This window comes from Erithacus rubecula, assembly GCF_903797595.1.
Source record: "Erithacus rubecula genome assembly, chromosome: 1".
Lineage (NCBI taxonomy): Eukaryota > Metazoa > Chordata > Aves > Passeriformes > Muscicapidae > Erithacus > Erithacus rubecula.
In genome coordinates, this window is record NC_136658.1 from 17,596,701 (window position 1) to 17,614,775 (window position 18,075).

Consider the following 18,075-nt stretch of genomic DNA (forward strand, 5'->3'; position numbering starts at 1 on the left):
TCTGCTAACTCATTCCAGAGAATCTGAAGAATATGAGATTATTTGGGGTCCAAACAGACTAGAGTTGCAACCATGGCTTTGATAACATGAAATCCATAATGGTCAACTTGTTTGGAGAAATATCCACAGTACTGCTCCAGAGATGCAAAACATGACAGAATATTTTGGAAATAATATTATTTTGTGTATGCAGCTATTATGTAATAGTTACTTCAGCAATCATCAGCACAAGTTAGCCTTACCTTATGATGTGGACAATGGCAAGAATAAAAAAGCAAATTTATTTAAAACATCAGTAAACTGGATGAAAGCATTTAAAATGATAATTTATCTCTCACTTAACATTCAAAGAAAGAAAAATTAATCTACTGAAGAAGAGAGAAACAAAAGTAACGAAATATATCATATTCTGTGGAAAAAAATTTGCTGGGTAACTAACCCAGGAAGAAAATTTTGTATCTCAGCTGAATCAGGGCTTGTATAGAACAGTCAAACATTGAGGACTAGAAAAAATATGAAAAAATATCCTCTTGTTAATGTTGCAGAACAGATGTATGTGCAATATTCCAAACAATAAGAAGCGACAACAAGAAGTAAATAAATCACAATAAGGTTTTAATTTAATTTTCTTGGTAGTCAAGACATACAAACACAGATACCAAGAAGAGGAATGTGAGTTAGGAATGAGAGCTTCAGAAATATGCTACTGCTCAGATGAGTATCACTGCTCACAGAAACTCCTGAGGAAAAAAGGATGTTTAAAGTAAGGATATCCTTCTCCTTTAAAAGTCTACTGTCTTTATATTGGGGTTTCTGGGGCCAGGTAAACAGTTTCTCTTAGTCTAGAGAGTTAAGCCAGTTCCACAGGATGCCAAAAATCAACATTCTGCTGATTTATCTTTCTGGCTTTGAAGGTGCTTCCTTGATCAAGAATTATGCAAGCAACATCACCACATTGGGATGTAAGGAAATGTTTAAGTAGCACACAAAATCTTCAGCTTGCTTGTCCAAAGTCATGCAGAAAATCTCAGATAGAACTGAGAAATGAGGCCAAGTATCTTAGTCCTAATTTACTCACCAATAGATCTTGCCATCTGAAAATTCTATAATCAGTATTAGTTGTCCAGTTTTGGTTTTTTTTCTCACCCAGAAGTGACTCTATATGCATTTTGGTGCCAAATGTATTGTTACCAACATCAATAAGACATTGTTAAGATGATGAACAGCCTTTGCTGTTTTCTGAAAAATTAGATGAAACTGGTACATTTCCATTAGATACTTCATCTAGTAGGACCATATTAACAAAGGCTTGTTAAATCCTATAATTTGAATATATGTCTGATGAAATAATTCATTAGATAAATAATTACGTAATTAAATGAGAGTCATACATAATAATGTCTAAATAAAGTCTCAGATATTTTAACATTATTATGTGAGCAAATGGTTTAATGTTGTTGCTGCCTGCTCAGTCAGCACATCTTCCTATTTTTTTCATTGTGTTTCACAAGTAACTAAATACCTCACAAAACAGACTATTCTAGAAAGCTCATATCAACTGCTTGTGCAGTGCCCAAGCATGATGTGTAGACAAGGCAGAAACCCAGCATAGCTGGACTATATGAGCAACTCACAGCCTGTAAGTGTTCATCAGTGAATCATTATCCCCCTTTCAAAGCCAGGAAACTGAAGCCACAGAGCACATGAAGAAGGCCCTTACAGCCAGGCATTTCAAGGTACCCACTGCATGTTTGGTTTTCTTGCCTTACTTTCCCTCCTTGATTAGGAAATTTGAGACTTCTCCTGAGTAGCAGCATTGCAAAAGTACACAGAAAGTCTGAAGCAAAGGAAGACAGTGAATCCAAGTTCTGAAAGAGCTGAACTGATGCTTCACTTATGCCAGATGCAAGCTCTCATCCAGAATGAATGTTTACCTGTGGATGCAGTTAGTCTGGCTGTATGTATGTATCAAAGACCGGAAATAGAAATTAAAATAGGTAGAAAAAAGCACAGTTGCATTTGTGACATAACTTTAAGCACATGTAACACTCAAGAGTTTACCTTTCCCACTTTTTCCTTCTCCCTTTATTTGCAAATCCTGTTCTGTAGTCATACAAACAAGAATGGGACGAGGTCCAAGATATTCTCATTCCTAGAGAAAGTTTATCATCACTAGGCTGAGGAGTTGATGATGCTGATTCTCCTGTTAGCCCACTAAAATCACAGTTATATCAAGCAATATGAAACCACTCCAAAAAGAAAGTTTAAGGGCCCCTTCATTTCACAGCACACGTGCAGGCAGAGTTACAGTATTCTCCTCCCAGGAAAGAAATATAGTCTCGAACACTGGACCAGGAAATGAAGGAACAATGCAGGCATGGAGCCACAGAGCTGTTGGATAACTGAAGAAATCACAGAGGATGAGGACAACACTTTCTCATCGATGGGAGAATGTTCAAATATTCCTCAGATTTAGCCTGGCACATGCAATTCCCATGAAATTATTTTATGCAGTCCTGTTCTTGCTTGTGAATTTACCTCTTCATGACTACTTGAAGGTGGCCAAGTTCTGCCAAATTTGACAGGCTAACAGTGGTTTCAACAGTATTGAGTTCCTACAGGTTCCATGCAGATAAGCAACAGAGCTGCAGCACTGTCTTGGTTTGAAGGACAGGTGTCTGCCAATAAAGGCAGAAGCTTCTCTTTGAAATGGAGAATGTAAACCCCCTCACTCCAAATTATTATAATTTTGAAATTAAGGGGCTCTCAGGCAAAGATAGGGAAATTAGGAATAACAGTTCTTTATTATGAAAATTAAAACAGAAATACAGTATTACAAAGAACAATCCCAAAACACTGACAGAGTCAGAATATAACCTGACACCCTGTCAGTCAGGGTGTTGGTAGCAGTCCCATTAAATGGTGGCTGCATCCTCCTGCAGTGCAGATGTGGTTCAGCTGGAGCAGTGCTCCTGTAAAAGGTGCAGTTTTCCTCTGAAGGTCCAGGGATGATGTGGAAAGGTCTGGCTTTCCTCTGTAATCCAGTGGAAAAAGGCTGCTCTGATGTTCCAAATCTCAGTTTTTATCTAGGTAGGAAGGGCTTAGCTCCTCCCCTGGCTGGAGCATCTCCCAGTGGGATGATGTAATTTTAGCAGTCATGCAGTGGGACTGAATGGGCCAGCAGCAGATGGTATCTTCCTGGAGGGAAGATGGGTTGTGGAAAAGATAAAGATGATTGCTTCACCTTGTCTTAAAGATGGCCCATTAGCAGAGGATATCTCCCACGGAGATATGGGTCACTACCCCACCCAGCTTTAACAAATGGTGTTGGAGCACACATTTCTGGCAACATCCTGTATTGCAACCCAAGACAAGCATATTTTCTCTTCTCACTGAGGGAGAAGCAGCAGTTTGAGCTCTCTTGTGGGTGCCCATACAGAGAGAGCGGGTACCAAAGACCTTGCTGTGCAAAAAGCCACCAAGCAGCTTGCGCAAGCTGGGAGAAAGCAAGCTGCCAGCACTGAGCCTTCTGAAACTGTTTCATAGAAAGTCTTCTGTGCTCAGGTCTCACCTGGGTCCCAGAGCTGGGATCTCCAGGTAGAGCCAGGGAGCTGCTGGCAGGCAGAGCAGGGCCCTGCAGTCTCAGAGAGAGGAGTTGACTCACTACTCTTCAGGAACAGAGCTTTGTTATCTTTGCTTTAGAGGCAGGTGGCAAGATAGAAAAGGTAGAAGGAAAAAAAGGAAGCAGATAAGCAAATTAGATCCAGAAAAAAAGTGATGTAATCCCCACTGGACAGACTATCATAATATGCCATCAAAAACCACTGGGAGGTTTAAGGGAATTAATTAGTTTAGAGTTTCTATAAATATATTCTTGAGTGACAGGTGTTCTGGCATCCATATGCAAAGCTGACTGCCCAAATACAATTCCAAACCACCGTCAGGAAAAAAATCATGTTTATCTGCTGAGAAAATAGGTATGTTTCACCAATCTGTTCTTCTAAGGGTAGCACACATGGCAAACCTCTTAACTCTGTCATGTCCATGTACTTGCAATTGCAGAATGAAATGTGGAAATAGGAAGAGCTAGTATCCCTGCACTGAGGCTGAGAATGAGCTTTGTCTTTCCCTTGACATTCTTGGTATTGATTTTTTCCATCTAAAAAAAGTGATAAATAATTTACTTGCTCATCATAAGACACTGAAGAGCAGATTCCACCCTCTACAGTTACTTCAGTTTTTCACTGATGTGAGTGTGAAGTGATTCAGCTCCCTTCTCAAATATTTGCAAGTCCTTCTCCTGAGTGAAGTCTACAGTTCTTTATATGTGTATATTCTTTTGAGTTGGATTCAGTATTCCAAATTTAAAAAAAGCTAGAGTTCAAAATTCTAGCCTTTAGCATTCAACCCTGCAAATATCAACAATTAATTTGCAATACAAAAGCATTCTCTTGTACTAAGAGATGTTATGTTCATTTGATTACCCAACCACAGAATAGCTGAGGTTGGATGAGGTCTTTGGAGATCATCCTGTCCAGATACCCCTGCTCATACAGCATCAGTCAGAGCTGGTTGCTCAGGGGTTTTGAACATTTCCAGGGAGGGAGGCTCCACACTTCTCTGGGCAACACTTCCACTGTTCAGTGAAAATATTTTGATTTTTATTTTTCCAAATATTTATCCACTTGGAGCAAAAAAGAAGTGCTCATTTGCTAAAAGAATATTAATTACCAGCAAAAGAACTATAGACTACTTGCTATGAACTGTATCTAAAGTATGCTCAGTTGGATAGCTGAACTCATAGAGTGGCTGTACTGCTTTCCACTTCACAAATAATTTATTATCCAGCAGCAAATTTTGGAAAGTACCAGGATGATACCTGTGCATACACATTACATAAGCTGTAGCAAGAACTTTCCAACCATCTGACCAAGAGGTGAACTGCAGAAAGTACCAAATGTTTCCTGGGTGGTAATCTTCACCAAAATCAGTAGCTTTCAGTTTTTACCTCTTGTCTTAATCACTTGCAACATTCCCTGCTGCCAGCTTGACTTTTTGTATGTAAGTGGGCAAGGAACCTGGGCTAGTGCTGAACTGTAGAAAGGCTTGTAATAAACAACACCTGTCATTTCTATTTAAAGAGAAAGTAATCTTCCATGCTAAGATATGACTGCACTGGAATGTCATCCTCCCTTGGCTTCCTTCTCACATGGTTTGGTTTGGCTTCCCTCAGGGCAGGGCTGCAAGGAGGATGAACCACCAGTCTGAGTCACAGAAATCCAGCCCTGGGCTCACATCTTTTGAGAAACATAAATCCAGCCAGTTCTTCATAAAAGGTCTCTCAGTGTCCCTCCCATGAGAACCTCTTTCTTATTTGCAGAGCAAAGGAACCCATCTCTGACAAATATTACCCCACAATACCCACTGTCCTAACATGCCTCTCTCTCTGCATCATGTTACTTTCTCTTCCATCCATACTGAGCTACCCTGCTCTGAACATGATGCTTGGAGCCAGCTTCCCAGAGGAAACACCCTGCTAGGAGGCACTGTGCATTACAGGGCTTCCTTCACAACATGTGAAACACATTTATCTGGTGACGACTGAAGTGACCTTTTCTGGGGGTTGAAGGAAATCATAGATAATTAAGATTAAGCTAGGCTGAGGTAATATCAATTTATCACCCTAGAGAAATCAAAATGCATATTTAATGAAAGAGTGTTTTCCTTGATGCTGAGATCATAGGAAAACAGACCTTGGAAATCTGTGGAAATCTGTCTCTAACTCTCGTTGCCTGTACCTGTTGCTTTGCTGCTAAGAGGAAGCCTCATCCAGTTTCATCACTTCCCTTGTCATTAACACAGCTCCTGCAGTGCCCGCAAAATTTGTTTCTAATTATAATAATAAAAATACATATCTGTGGCTCCAGGCTTCCATAGCACCTCCAAAAATTGTTCTTTTTGGGCTCCTTTCTACAAGAGAGAAATGACAAGTGCTGGAGGTTGTCCAGAGAAGGGCAATAGAGCTGGTGAAGGTTCTGGAGCACAAGATTATGAGAAACAGTTGAGGGAGCTGGGGTGTTTAGTCTGGAAGAGAAAAATGGCTCAGGGAGACCTTATCTTTCTCTGCAAATCCCTGAAAGGAGGTGGTAGCCTGGTGAGGGCTGGTCTCTTATCCCAGGTAACAAGTGACAGGATAAGAAGAAAACAGTCTCAGGTTGTGCCAGAGCATGTTTAGATTTGATATTAGCAAACATTTCATCAAAAGAGCTGTCAGGCACTGGAACAGGCTGCCTAGGGAAGCAGTTGTGCCAGCCTTGCTGCAGTTCTGTAAAAGGTAGGTACTCTGTGTAGATACTGCACAAGGGGACAGGGTGTAGTGGTGGGCTTGGACTTAATGAGACTTTAAGGCCTTTTCCAATCTAAAGGGTTCCATAATTCTATGAATTTATACAATAAAAGAAAATCCAGCACCATTAATCCAATAATTTCAGTGGGAATGAAACAATGAACAGATGCTTCTTTCTGTTCCATGATTCCCATGAGAAGTTTATTCTCAGCTTTCTCCAAATATTCTTCAAATCAATGGCTTCTAAATCAGCCTGAAAATTCACCACACAAAGGCAACTTTTCATCCCAGGCCAGGCAGCAATTTCAGTTTGCTCTTGCAAAATGAGAAAGGTCCAGTTTAAGGATTACAGCTTCTACAATATGGCCCAAATGAGAAATTTTCCAATGTATCAATCTCCTTTCAGACCCAGCAGCTTCAATTTCAACTCAAAGTGCTCATAGTATCCAAAGCACTGGGATCACATATGCCCATGCAAAATATTTCCCATAATACATAGCTGCATTCCTCTTTAGCTGAGATTTCCAAATCTAAGGTTATAGCTCTTTTGTGAAGGATAGTGCAAACATTTAACATTAACATGACAGAATCAGAGCTAAGTGTACTAAGGGCCAAATCCAAAAGGAAAGGCTGCAGTCTTCTAGGCAGCTGATGGTGGTAGGGTGGCAGGAAGAACTGGAGAATGAAAATGGCAATGTGTACTGCTTGCACTGCAGAAACATTACTGTAAACTATTTCCACTGAGCTAAAGCTCTACTTGTACTTGACTTGTTGCTGTAGGTGGAAAGTCACTACTCTTTTAAAGAGATATTAGGTGAAAGGTTTGAAGGACAACCTTCTCCCTTTTGTTGGAGGAAGATTAACCTTTGCAAGGCCACTTTAACCAAACATTATGCAAAGTTCTAAGCAGGATAAGCACTCTCATTTCCATCAGAATCTAGGCAATTTTTCATTCTCATGACTTCCCCTACTGCCCTTGAGAAACAGCATTCAAAAGTCCCAAGGTAGCTTTTAAAATCCATTGCCCAGGAATTTAAACTTGCAAAATACATATTTTTACAGCACTCAAAAAACCCAGACTCTCCTGAATATTTAAATGTAAAAATACCACCCAAGTATGCTCAGATGGGACAAAAATGGCATTTGAAGTCCCTTTATCTTGCCAGAACACAAGCTAGACTGACAGTTGATTTCTATATTATTATTAATTTATATTTATTAGCAGAGAGTTCAAAACCATTAATATTTTATAGCACAGAGGAAGAAATATCCCTTCTCATTATATCCTGACCACGCTGATACTGTCATGGTTATTACTGCAAATTTAAGAAAAACAACAACAAAAACTTCAACACTGTAACCGTGTTTTTCCGAGCTTGTAGATTATTCTCTCTGCTGCCAGCAACATGACAGGGCCTTAGAGAATAGATTCAGGAAACTTGCTTATAGGCAATTTCTACATGTCTTTTAACTTTCCTCTCACATTCCCTTCTAGGTAGAAAACAGAGACAAGGGTAAAAGGATTCAAGTGGTTTCTTTCTGTCCTCAAAGTGTATCCTTTTATTACCAGTCCCTTTTTCTTACTTTGCACCTCATTCCAGATCTCACTGTGCACCACTAAGCATCTGTAGCAGGTAACATGCCAAACAGAAGTCCTTCCATCCAGAGACAGAGCCTTTCCCAGAATCACTGACACACCAAATACAGGGGGAACCTTCTTTGATTAATTGCAAGTCTCATGGCAAACAATATATGATAGCTGCTGAAGGACAAAGCAACCTGAATCTGTAGGAATTATTAAAGTCAGTATGTCTCTTCCGGTATTTTTTTTCTACTTGTTCTTTCTAGTATTTCTCACCTGAGGTCATCACAATAAAGTAATCATCTGCATCTTCAATAAAGTAATGAAGGCTTCTTCTTTTTCTGTGTAATGAACTTAGGTTGTCTTAGACAAAAAAAAAGACATATTTTTACATTTATAGAAAGAATAAATTTTTTTCTCTGCATGTAGTAATTAGTGGTGCAAATGGTCAGTAAGCAATACTTCCATACCTTAATAGAATAAAATCTTTGGCTAATTAGGAGATTAAAACACATAATGAATATGTGAACTCTGCCAACTGTTCTAATAGAGGCCGTCAGCTCATTTATATTGTTAATTGAACAATTAGTATTGCTGAATTGTAAACCCACAGGAGACAGGAGTGCAGAACATGTTCCTGAGACACTGCATTGCTCTGCTGGCAGCAGATATCTGTGACCACAGGTGACTCCATTGCCCTCCAGAGCCCTTCAAAAACATGGGTGGATTTTAACCACTAGGGAGAGAAATTTAAATGTGCAAATATTTGTATTTTGCTAGACTGATTATAGTTCACTTCTTCAGAAATATCTCAGCACATGAAGACTGACAGGTAAGTGAACATAGGAAAAAAAGATGAAATGGTCAAGAGGAATAATGTACCCTGTCCAGAACTTCCAGGCATCAGAGACACCCCTATCCATGACTTCTTTTCAGATGGTGGAAAATAACATTCTCACTGGGGATAATCCTATTTTTGTGCATTGGTGTATATATATATACACACACACACACACATATTTGTTTAAAATATATGTCTATGACTATTCAGTGTACAGATTATAAGCAACTTGCTGAAACACAGTACTTCTGAACTTGCTGCTTACTGCAGGAAAAAAAAATAATAAAAATGCATAAAGAAGAGCATCAGACTTAGAACAGCTGCTGACTGATGGCACACAAGAGGGACTCTGCAGGGGAGAAGTTCCTACTGGGTTTCTATCAGCCTAGAATAATGCATGTGTTGGACTGAAGAGATTCATCTATAAATAGGATCAGTCTTCCTTCTGCATTCATCAGCAGACATAGGCATAACCAGGAATTTAAGGTGAATGATGCATCCAGCAACAACAGAAAGAAAATGGTTTTGTGTCTTAATTAATAGAGTGCAGCAATTTACTCTTGGAAAAGGGTTATTTCTGAAATATTGCTAATATCAGTACCTGCACTGAACCTTTAATCTGTCACAGTTCATGTTGGGCACATAAAGTCACCTAGGAGCTAATTGAACCAGTATTTTTACTGTGTTCTTGCTGTTATGCACTGGGAATGCCAGTTTGATCTGAAAAATAGTATATTGTTTTAATGGTCTGTCAATAAATCATCATCACACTGCTGGAGAACTTTGAATGAAGATGTGTTTCCTTCGTAACACGAAGGCAAAAGAAAGGAGAAGCAAGGGGGAGAGGAAGTGGCACTGTCTCACTTGTCTTTTGACATGGGCCTTGAGACTGGTTGTTCAATCCTTCTCTTCCAGTGACTCAGTAAAGCCACCACTGAGAGTCTTCACCCAAGCCAAATGTGAGTTACTGGTGTCCTCTTCAGAGGATGGTGTCTGGTAACATTAGACAAGTCTGCAATCTCTGTTTCACTGCACAACTCCATCTGTGTTGAGAATCCACTGTTGCCTGAGCATCGCTTTCCTGAAAAGCATGATAATATTTTATTTTTAGTGCTCTGTATCTCTCATGTTACACAGGATTATCATCACCTATGTGGTGAAACGTGGCAGATGCTTAACAGAACACAGTTATAGACAAGTTCAGGAAATTAAAATTGTACTGGGTCAAATTGGGACTCTGTTATACCTGTGAAACAACACAGTAGTTATTCTGTACTGAGCACATTTAAACAAGGAAGTCTTCTTCTGCATGAAAAGTTGCAAAGCAAACTGTAAGCAAGTGGAACACCATTATCTGAGATAGAAAGTGCTCTGTCTGCCTCTTCCTAATAGCATTGATAATGTTTTCATATATCTGTTTTTGGGAGATCCCACATCAAACTTCTTAAGTACCTTACACAGGTAACTGAACGTTAACTGGGACTTGCTTAGAAATAACTGCTATGCTTTAACATTAAAAATACCAAATAATTTTTCAGTGCCAGAGTATGTGAAATCCTGAGTTGTTAACCATTTGGCACACCATGTTTAAATTTAGGGAAGCAAATCCCAAATAGAACTATTCATCCATGGAGAAAACACATCTTTGTCACAGGATATTGTGCATTGTTAAAAAAGTTCACATTTCAAAACAGCAGTTAGACAAATTCATGGAACAAAAGTCCAACAAGTGCTACTCACTGGCAGTGAGAGGATCCTGGTCTGGACTGAACTTTGATCTGACTCACATAGCAACTCTTCTGTTCTTCCACGAGAATTCTGTTCTCACTGTTACTGGACATAGAAGATTTACTGTGTGCAGCTGATACAAGCTATGCAAAAACCATGTAAAACCAGGCACCATTACTGAAAAGACCCTGATCACTAAGTCAATATTCACCTTCACAGTTAAATTTATCACTCTATTGTAGAGGGAAAAAAATGTCTTGTAAGTCTAATGCAGCAAGTAGGGGTTACTGTATTTTTAATGACGCACACCATCATTGCTACCACATATTAATACAGTTGTTTCTACCTTGCTGCAGTCTAACTGAAGCCATACTTTTGAAAAATGACAAAATTTTTATTTGTCTTTATCTCTTCTATGCTAGAGTATTGAAAAATTCTAGAGCAGTATAAGAATTTAAACCAATGTCTTAACACAGAAATAGATAATGAGTTTCATACTGCACTGAAATTTTATACTTTTCCCCTCCTAATCTCTGACAATAAGGGTTCAAACAATCATAGTTGTGCTTCATTAGTAGCTTTAATGTCAGTATACACTGAAAATTTTACATGTTATATGAATAGTTGCATTATTCTCTTGTGAAAGAAGACCTAAACACTAATCTCAAAGTAAAGCAATCAAGTGTGTCTTTACTCATGCACAGAACTGTGATGTATTTGTGAGAATTATTTGCATTAGTGTTAGTCAGAATGGATTTGAGTGTTGAGATGATCAGTGATTAAATCTACAATAACACAAAGGTAGCTCTCAGTGTGTTACACTTCCCCATACTGAGTAAATACTAGGTAAAAAATTACATGCACTAAAAGGTTAGAGCTCTTGGAACACAGAAAAAAATGTAAAGTATACCAGACCTTTAGCTAGTCTGTTAAAAAAAAAAATCAAATCAATCTTTATGACTTCTGAAAATTGATATGTATTAGTTATGAGTCTTCTGTGGTTTCTTCAATTGCTTTTTGTAAAATTTGCCAAGTTTTTTTTTTTTTTTTTTAATAACTGAAGCTGTGCATTTTATGTTAAAATTAGAAACTCTTCCTTTGTGGCCTTTTAAACTTAATTATACATCACAATTGTTTCTGATTTTAGAGCTATCACAGATTCCACCTCTAATCTCTCTTTATTACTAGCTAACTCTTTACTATATAGCATAATAATGAAAATGCTAGACAAAGAAACAGCAGAGGTATCTCCAAAGTTTCCAGCTCAAAAGCATTAAAGCAGCTCCTTTCTTCTTAAAATTCACTGCTAGATTTGGCAGAATGTATGGGATTTATTTGAAGACTGGGCTTTCAACATTGCATTTCCTTTTGGATACTATCAGACAGCCTTAGTCTCACTGAAACCTGGTATTACCTTCATTTATGTAAACCTGGAATAAATCCAGTAAAGTTAAAGTGGTTATATAAAGTGGTTATATAGAATAAAGGCAGTGTAAGATAATAGCAATTCCTCCTCACCTGTTTTATACATTTTAAGGCTGAGTTCACCCTTTCCCCACTGTATGGCAGCTCACCATGTTATTAACAGCTGTGCTGGTGCTTCTTTCTGGTGTTTGCCTCACACACCTTCACCATGGGAGCCATGGCTACACAGGGAGTCAAGCAGTAAAGAGAAGAAGGGGCCATGGCATCTGAAGTCTACATTTCAATCATGTAAATGAATGCTAGATGGGAAGTTTACCAGCCAAATAAATTGCATACAGTTCAGCTACATCCATTATAGCTGGCAGAGAAATAATCCCATTGAGAGAACTTTTCTCAGGTGACTGAAGCTGCTGGGGAGACACTGGAGTGCTGCTGTCCCCAAGACTATTTTTTGGCTAACAAAGGAGAAGGTTTTGAGAATGGTTACAGAGGAGTGATCTTCCAACAGACCAGAAATGCCCTTTGCCATGGACAGGTGACAAGCCCTCTCTTTCAGTCTGCTGTGTTTATCACCTTGTATTGGGATTGTTTCCTGGCGAGCAGAACACAAGAATTTGAACTTCTATAGCCTGATACACGTGACTACCAGTGAGTTACACAACAGTCAGGTATACACTGTGATTTGGTTTTATTTATTTGCTGCTTTTTGTTCTCAATTGCTTGTTTTAGGAGAGGATGTATTTCCTGCACTTTGATTTCCTGCACTTTGATTTCCATGAGTAATTATGTGTACATCTCCCAAGCAGCCAGGCACCACCAGAGTACTTCTCTGCCTTCTCTCTCACAGGCAGGGCTGACACCCACCTGCTGAGTCTTTCCTGCTGTCACCAGGCAGCTGCTGAGAGGGACCTGCAGATCCTCCATCTGACGCATCCAGCTGCAAAGGACAGGGAGATGAGGCACTCATCTTTGACTTTCTGATCTGCTTAGCTTGAGCACCTAAACCATAAGTACTTGCTGCACATCCACAGTGCCTTGAGATTCCAGTTTTCCTGGGGATGATATTATACAAATCTTAAAGTTTTTCCATCACCTCTCAGCAGTGTTCTCTGGAGCACTGCCTTGTCCCTTTTCTATCTGCAATTACAGAAGTTTTGTATTGTAAAATCTCAGCATGAGAACAACTCTTAAAGAAATACTTTGCTCGAGCAAGCCCATTCATCAGGGACATGAAAACTGAAGTCTCCTTCCTTCTTCCAGGTAGGAAAGGATGACTGAAAGGAAGTTCACTGAAAAAAACACTTTAACATGCTTTTCAAAATAGCCTGGATTTGATGAGTTTCTGAATGTGATCCAAATAGCTGATATAATTAACAAAACCAAATAAGCTACCATGTACTCCAGCATTTCTCCAAGTCAGAAACAGAAATTATGGAAAATAATAAAATTTTCCCACTTTCTGTGCAAACCAGGTTTTTTCCTCTTTTTCCTCCTAATACTACATGTTGGAGGACTAAAAACTCAGGTTTGTCCTTACAAAGTTTGTCACAGAACTAAGAGCAGTCTGGAGGGTCTCTACAAAAGAGAGTATGTGCACATTAGATAATGATGGCAAGAAGAGGCCAGCTGGACAGCTGGTATTAAAATCTACTGAGACAGGATTTAATTTTATTTATTGCATGGTTAATCCTACAGACATACCTAAAACAATAAAGAGACATCCTTATTTTCTAATAAATCAAAAAATTACATTATTACAGCAGTCAAGGCCAAGTAAGGTTTAAAAGCAGGTTATTCAAGATTATCTAACAAGAATTTCCCTTCTGTGTTATCTACCTGTTTTGCAAATGCTTATAGCTAAAGAACATTTGATGTTTGATGACCATTCTCTACACAGCCATTCTTTCTAGCAGGGCTATTTTCATCTATTTTTTACAGACAGAACTAATAAAATTGTGAGGAAATCTGTTGGCTTAATATTTTGTAGCCTTTAGGCGGATTTACCTGTGATTTGTGCAGCTCAGGAAGCCAGGGGAAGGACAGCCTATTTTGAGAGAATGTTCATCTGAGTACTTCTCAGGAAAATTTGAGAAAGACGTATTTTCCTTACTGCCATACAGTTCTGTGCACAATCAACAAGCATTTTGCTCTGAGCCTTAGTGATGAATGTTCCCAGGGCACTCTTCTAAACATCAGGGGTTTCCTCTGAATGTCCTTGGGCAAATGGCAGATCAAATGTCTTCTCACTGAGGCTGGTGACATTCAGGGCTGTCTGGTTGCTAACTGCTGCCTGAAAACTAGCTGCCTTTCACTTGTGGCAGGCACACACAGAGATTCTGAGAAACACTGTCCTTTGGGATAGAAAAGCACTGAAGGAACATTGGATCAACTTTTTTTTTAAAAAAAAAAAGAAGAACAGCTGAAGGAATGCTCAGACCATACTGTAGATAGAAATACTGCTCAGCTTCATATTCTCCTGCTTGCCCAACGTCAAAAAAGTCAAGCCTGGCTTGAAAGAAACGCTGTTAAGTCTGCTGAGATGCTCTGAGGAACTTCTCAGCAATAGGGATGTCTATCAGGAGCTCACACAAATGAGCTTGTTCTCCCCCAGCAATTTGCCATTAATCCTCCTGCTTTGCTGCCACTGCAGGACTTACTGCAGCAAAACCCTGATCCGAGCCTCTTCTGGGAGCCTGTCTGAGGCAGAGAGAAAAACAAAACCCAGGAATACTCCAGGCTATCAGCACCAGGTAACTGAAATTCAAGGACACCTCTCAGGACTTCCACAAATAGACTTCCACAAACTCCTCTGGTTTCTAAAAGCCCCTGCTTCTTCTAATCTCTCTCACTTTTTTTTTTTAATTTTTTTTTTCTTCAAGGGAAGCAGGAATCTGCTATTACCTGCCTTGAACAAATGGGAATTGATGATGTGAGCAACTTGCTGAAAATCAACCATCAGCATTGAAACAGAGGAAACAATTGGACTCATAGCTCCAGAATCACAATTTTTTGCCCCAAATTTTAGGCAATCATTCCTTCCTTACATTAGGAATTCAGTGTAGATGTAATGGATACTTACTTCTTGAATAGGGTGAAACTATGTAGGTCTCCTCCTGACTCTCACACAAGATTATTGGTAGTGACAGAGTTCAGTATCAAGACAGAAAGCTTTGAAAATAGGGGTCCCTGTCTGGATTTTGTGCCCTTCTCAGCATAACTCCATATATCCCAGCTGCTCTGACATCCAGAGCACAGTACATCACACCTGCAGCCAGCAGTGTTTTATTTTCCTTGCTTCTGTGCTGAAGAGTGCATGACGGGAAAATGGGTTCTCTCCCAAGATGCCAGTTAATTCTTACTTTCTGAAGTGTCCTTATTTTCTTTCTATGCTTATTTGGGTAATCACACTTCACCTCTGGGGCACAGATTTGGAGTGTGCAATTCAAGCTGTGTTATGTTGCATTATGATGCCATGTAATGCAGTATAAATGCTTGCTTCCTCTGGGATACTGCATTTTGAGGCACACTACTGCCAACACATAGGTTTCTGAAACACAACTAATGACAAAATCATAAAATAAGGAGGTACTAGTTCCAGCTTAGTAAAGGATAAAGAGGAAAAAAACCAAAAACAGAATGAAAGACAGAGCAAAAAATATAAATACTGTTGACAGTTTCAAATACAAAGCTTTTTGACAGGTATTTATTGAACTTCCTTTGGACTTTATTACAGCCAATTCTAAAGATAAAATACAGACTCTTTTCCCTACCTAGCCTGCTATTTTGGCATAGTATCCAATTTCAGTATCTCTAACAAAAGCATAATTAGACTCATGATTACAGATGTGGGACATCTACTCCCACCATGTTTTAAGTTCAAGGTTTAAGACCTATTTTTCCTAGCCTACTGCAACTTTTATTCTGCATGAAGCTTTCTCCTTTGTTCAAAATCTTCAATTATTTATAAATATTTTAATACATGGCAATACAAAAAAGCTGGACATTATTCTATACAAAAAGGAAAGTCAGAGATAAAAAAAAAGAGCTGCAAATATTCTAAGATGATAACAAGAATAATCAAAAAACCTTAAAACCTACTACCAGTTGGCTATTGTCAATTAAATCACTTTAAAACAGGTCTCAGTACTGAGGGATTGCTCCTGGGTCTTTTGTAAATTTCTTTCCTAGGTATTTATCAGTGGACAGAATCACTGTTGAGATGAATGGCATGTATTCACCAACACCCCTGTACCCAAGCATACAGTTTGTAATTGGCTTCTGTCACATTACTACATTTTAGCTCCATGTAGTTGTAATAGGAATAAATGAATGGCTGCTCTGGAGGATAAACACTGCTGCTCGCTGAGAAAATTGCTCAAAATTGGACCAGCCTGAATCAACTAGACACTGAGCTTTAGTTTCACTAATTTCTTTGTGTGGTTTAATATCAGGTTGTCACCTCCAGTACACTGAAAACACAGTACCTGTGGCTCTTACACAGGAAATTATCAATGGGTTCCATCTCAGCCAACTCCTGTCAATCTCCTGGTTTGTCACTGATGATTTAGAGATTTAAAATACAGAGGGAAGGCAGGTATCTACTAACAAAGGCAGGCAGGGGTAGGATTAGCTCCACTATTCTCATACCTACCCTTACCTTGCCAAAATATACCTGCTGATCTGCTGCTTTGCCCATGGTGCATTGATACACCACTGTGTAAGTGGGCTCATCTCTTAGCTCACCACAGAGCATTTACTTGATCAAATAAAACTCTGCAGAACAGTCAAAAATAGATTTGGACCACTCTGGTTCCTACTTTGTGCAGTTCTGAAGTAAAAATGTTCAGGTCACTATTTTTGCAATCCTTATCAGTGTTGTCTGTATCATCTAGTTTACATTACATGGTACAGGAAAATTATATATCCAGAACTTCATCAAAGGCTGAGGGCACACAAATGTCTTCTAAGTTCCTCTCCTGCTGTTGCTCAGGGACAGAGTAAAGAGATGTTTCTGTCTGTGGCATCTGGCTTGTTTGGCAATCTGAATCAAATGCCTTGAATCTGCAGATTTTCAGCTTTTGAAACAAGTAAACACTGGATTTTAATGAGACTGAAATAAACTGTAGTCTTGGTCCTCGAAGGAACCCAGGGGAGTAGCAACAGGAGCACATGAGTGAGGTAAAAAATTAGAGCAAGCTAACATCAAGCAATCCAACATAAAATAAATGGATTCCTATCAAACAAAACCTTTGTGAGGTGCATCTCTCTGCTGGATACAATGTCAAAATGTCTGCTTTTTCCATCCAAAGACTGACAAGTGGAGGCAGATGCTGTGTTTCTCCAGCTGTCTGGGCTACTGAGAAACAGAGGCAGCAGATACTTGGACAAAATATTTTATTTATGATGTTAACATTTCCAAACTTTATAACATCTATCCCAAATCCAACTGGACTAAAATTGCTGAAATTTATCCTTATAACCATAGGAATTTAATTTATATTACAAAACGTTTACTGTCAACAGTAAAACATCTTTTTATAAAAATTGTAGATATGAAAATATCTATATTCATATGAAATAATTAGATATATGAATAGATATATGAGTGGGTTACTTTCTTTTTTCTCTCCATGTGAACAGGCAAGACCAGCCATTTAAGATAGATTAAACATTATGTTCTTTTTTTGGAAAATGTCAAAATCTCCCCAAAATACTCCAAGGTTTTGACTGATTCACTTAATTGCTTTGTCTTATTTTTTTTTCCATCTGTTGAGTGAGAATATTGAAGTATGTACTGTAATTCATTTTTAGAAGTACTTTTAAAAAGCAGCATTATATTCAACTCCTAGCTAAACTTATTTAACATCATTGAAATCAAAGGTTAGTTTCTCACATTCATTTCTCTCCTTTTTCACCACAGTTTTTGGATGAGTATGCTCTTTTTAATTTGCTTCTTGTTTGCCATTCACATAGGTAAATGATAAACACATAGATCATATATATGTGAGCTATAATTTCATCACCAAAGATTCATCACCTCAGAAATTCAGAAGTGATCACAAACCTAAGATTAGAGAAACCAAATAATTCTAGTGGAATACTTCAAAGTATTTTAGGTGTCTTGAACTACTTGTGTTTGACACGTGTAGTCCT

The 18,075-nt window shown here is 38.7% G+C and overlaps 1 long non-coding RNA gene across 1 annotated transcript; it reads right to left on the reverse strand.

Annotated features, from left to right (window-relative positions):
* Positions 1 to 9,058: 9,058 nt before the first annotated feature.
* LOC306807801 lies at positions 9,059 to 12,131 on the reverse strand. The gene is made up of 2 exons (XR_013775817.1): positions 12,072 to 12,131; positions 9,059 to 9,850 (listed from the first exon to the last, which is right to left on the reverse strand). It is a non-coding gene; the product is annotated as an uncharacterized lncRNA (long non-coding RNA).
* Positions 12,132 to 18,075: the final 5,944 nt, after the last annotated feature.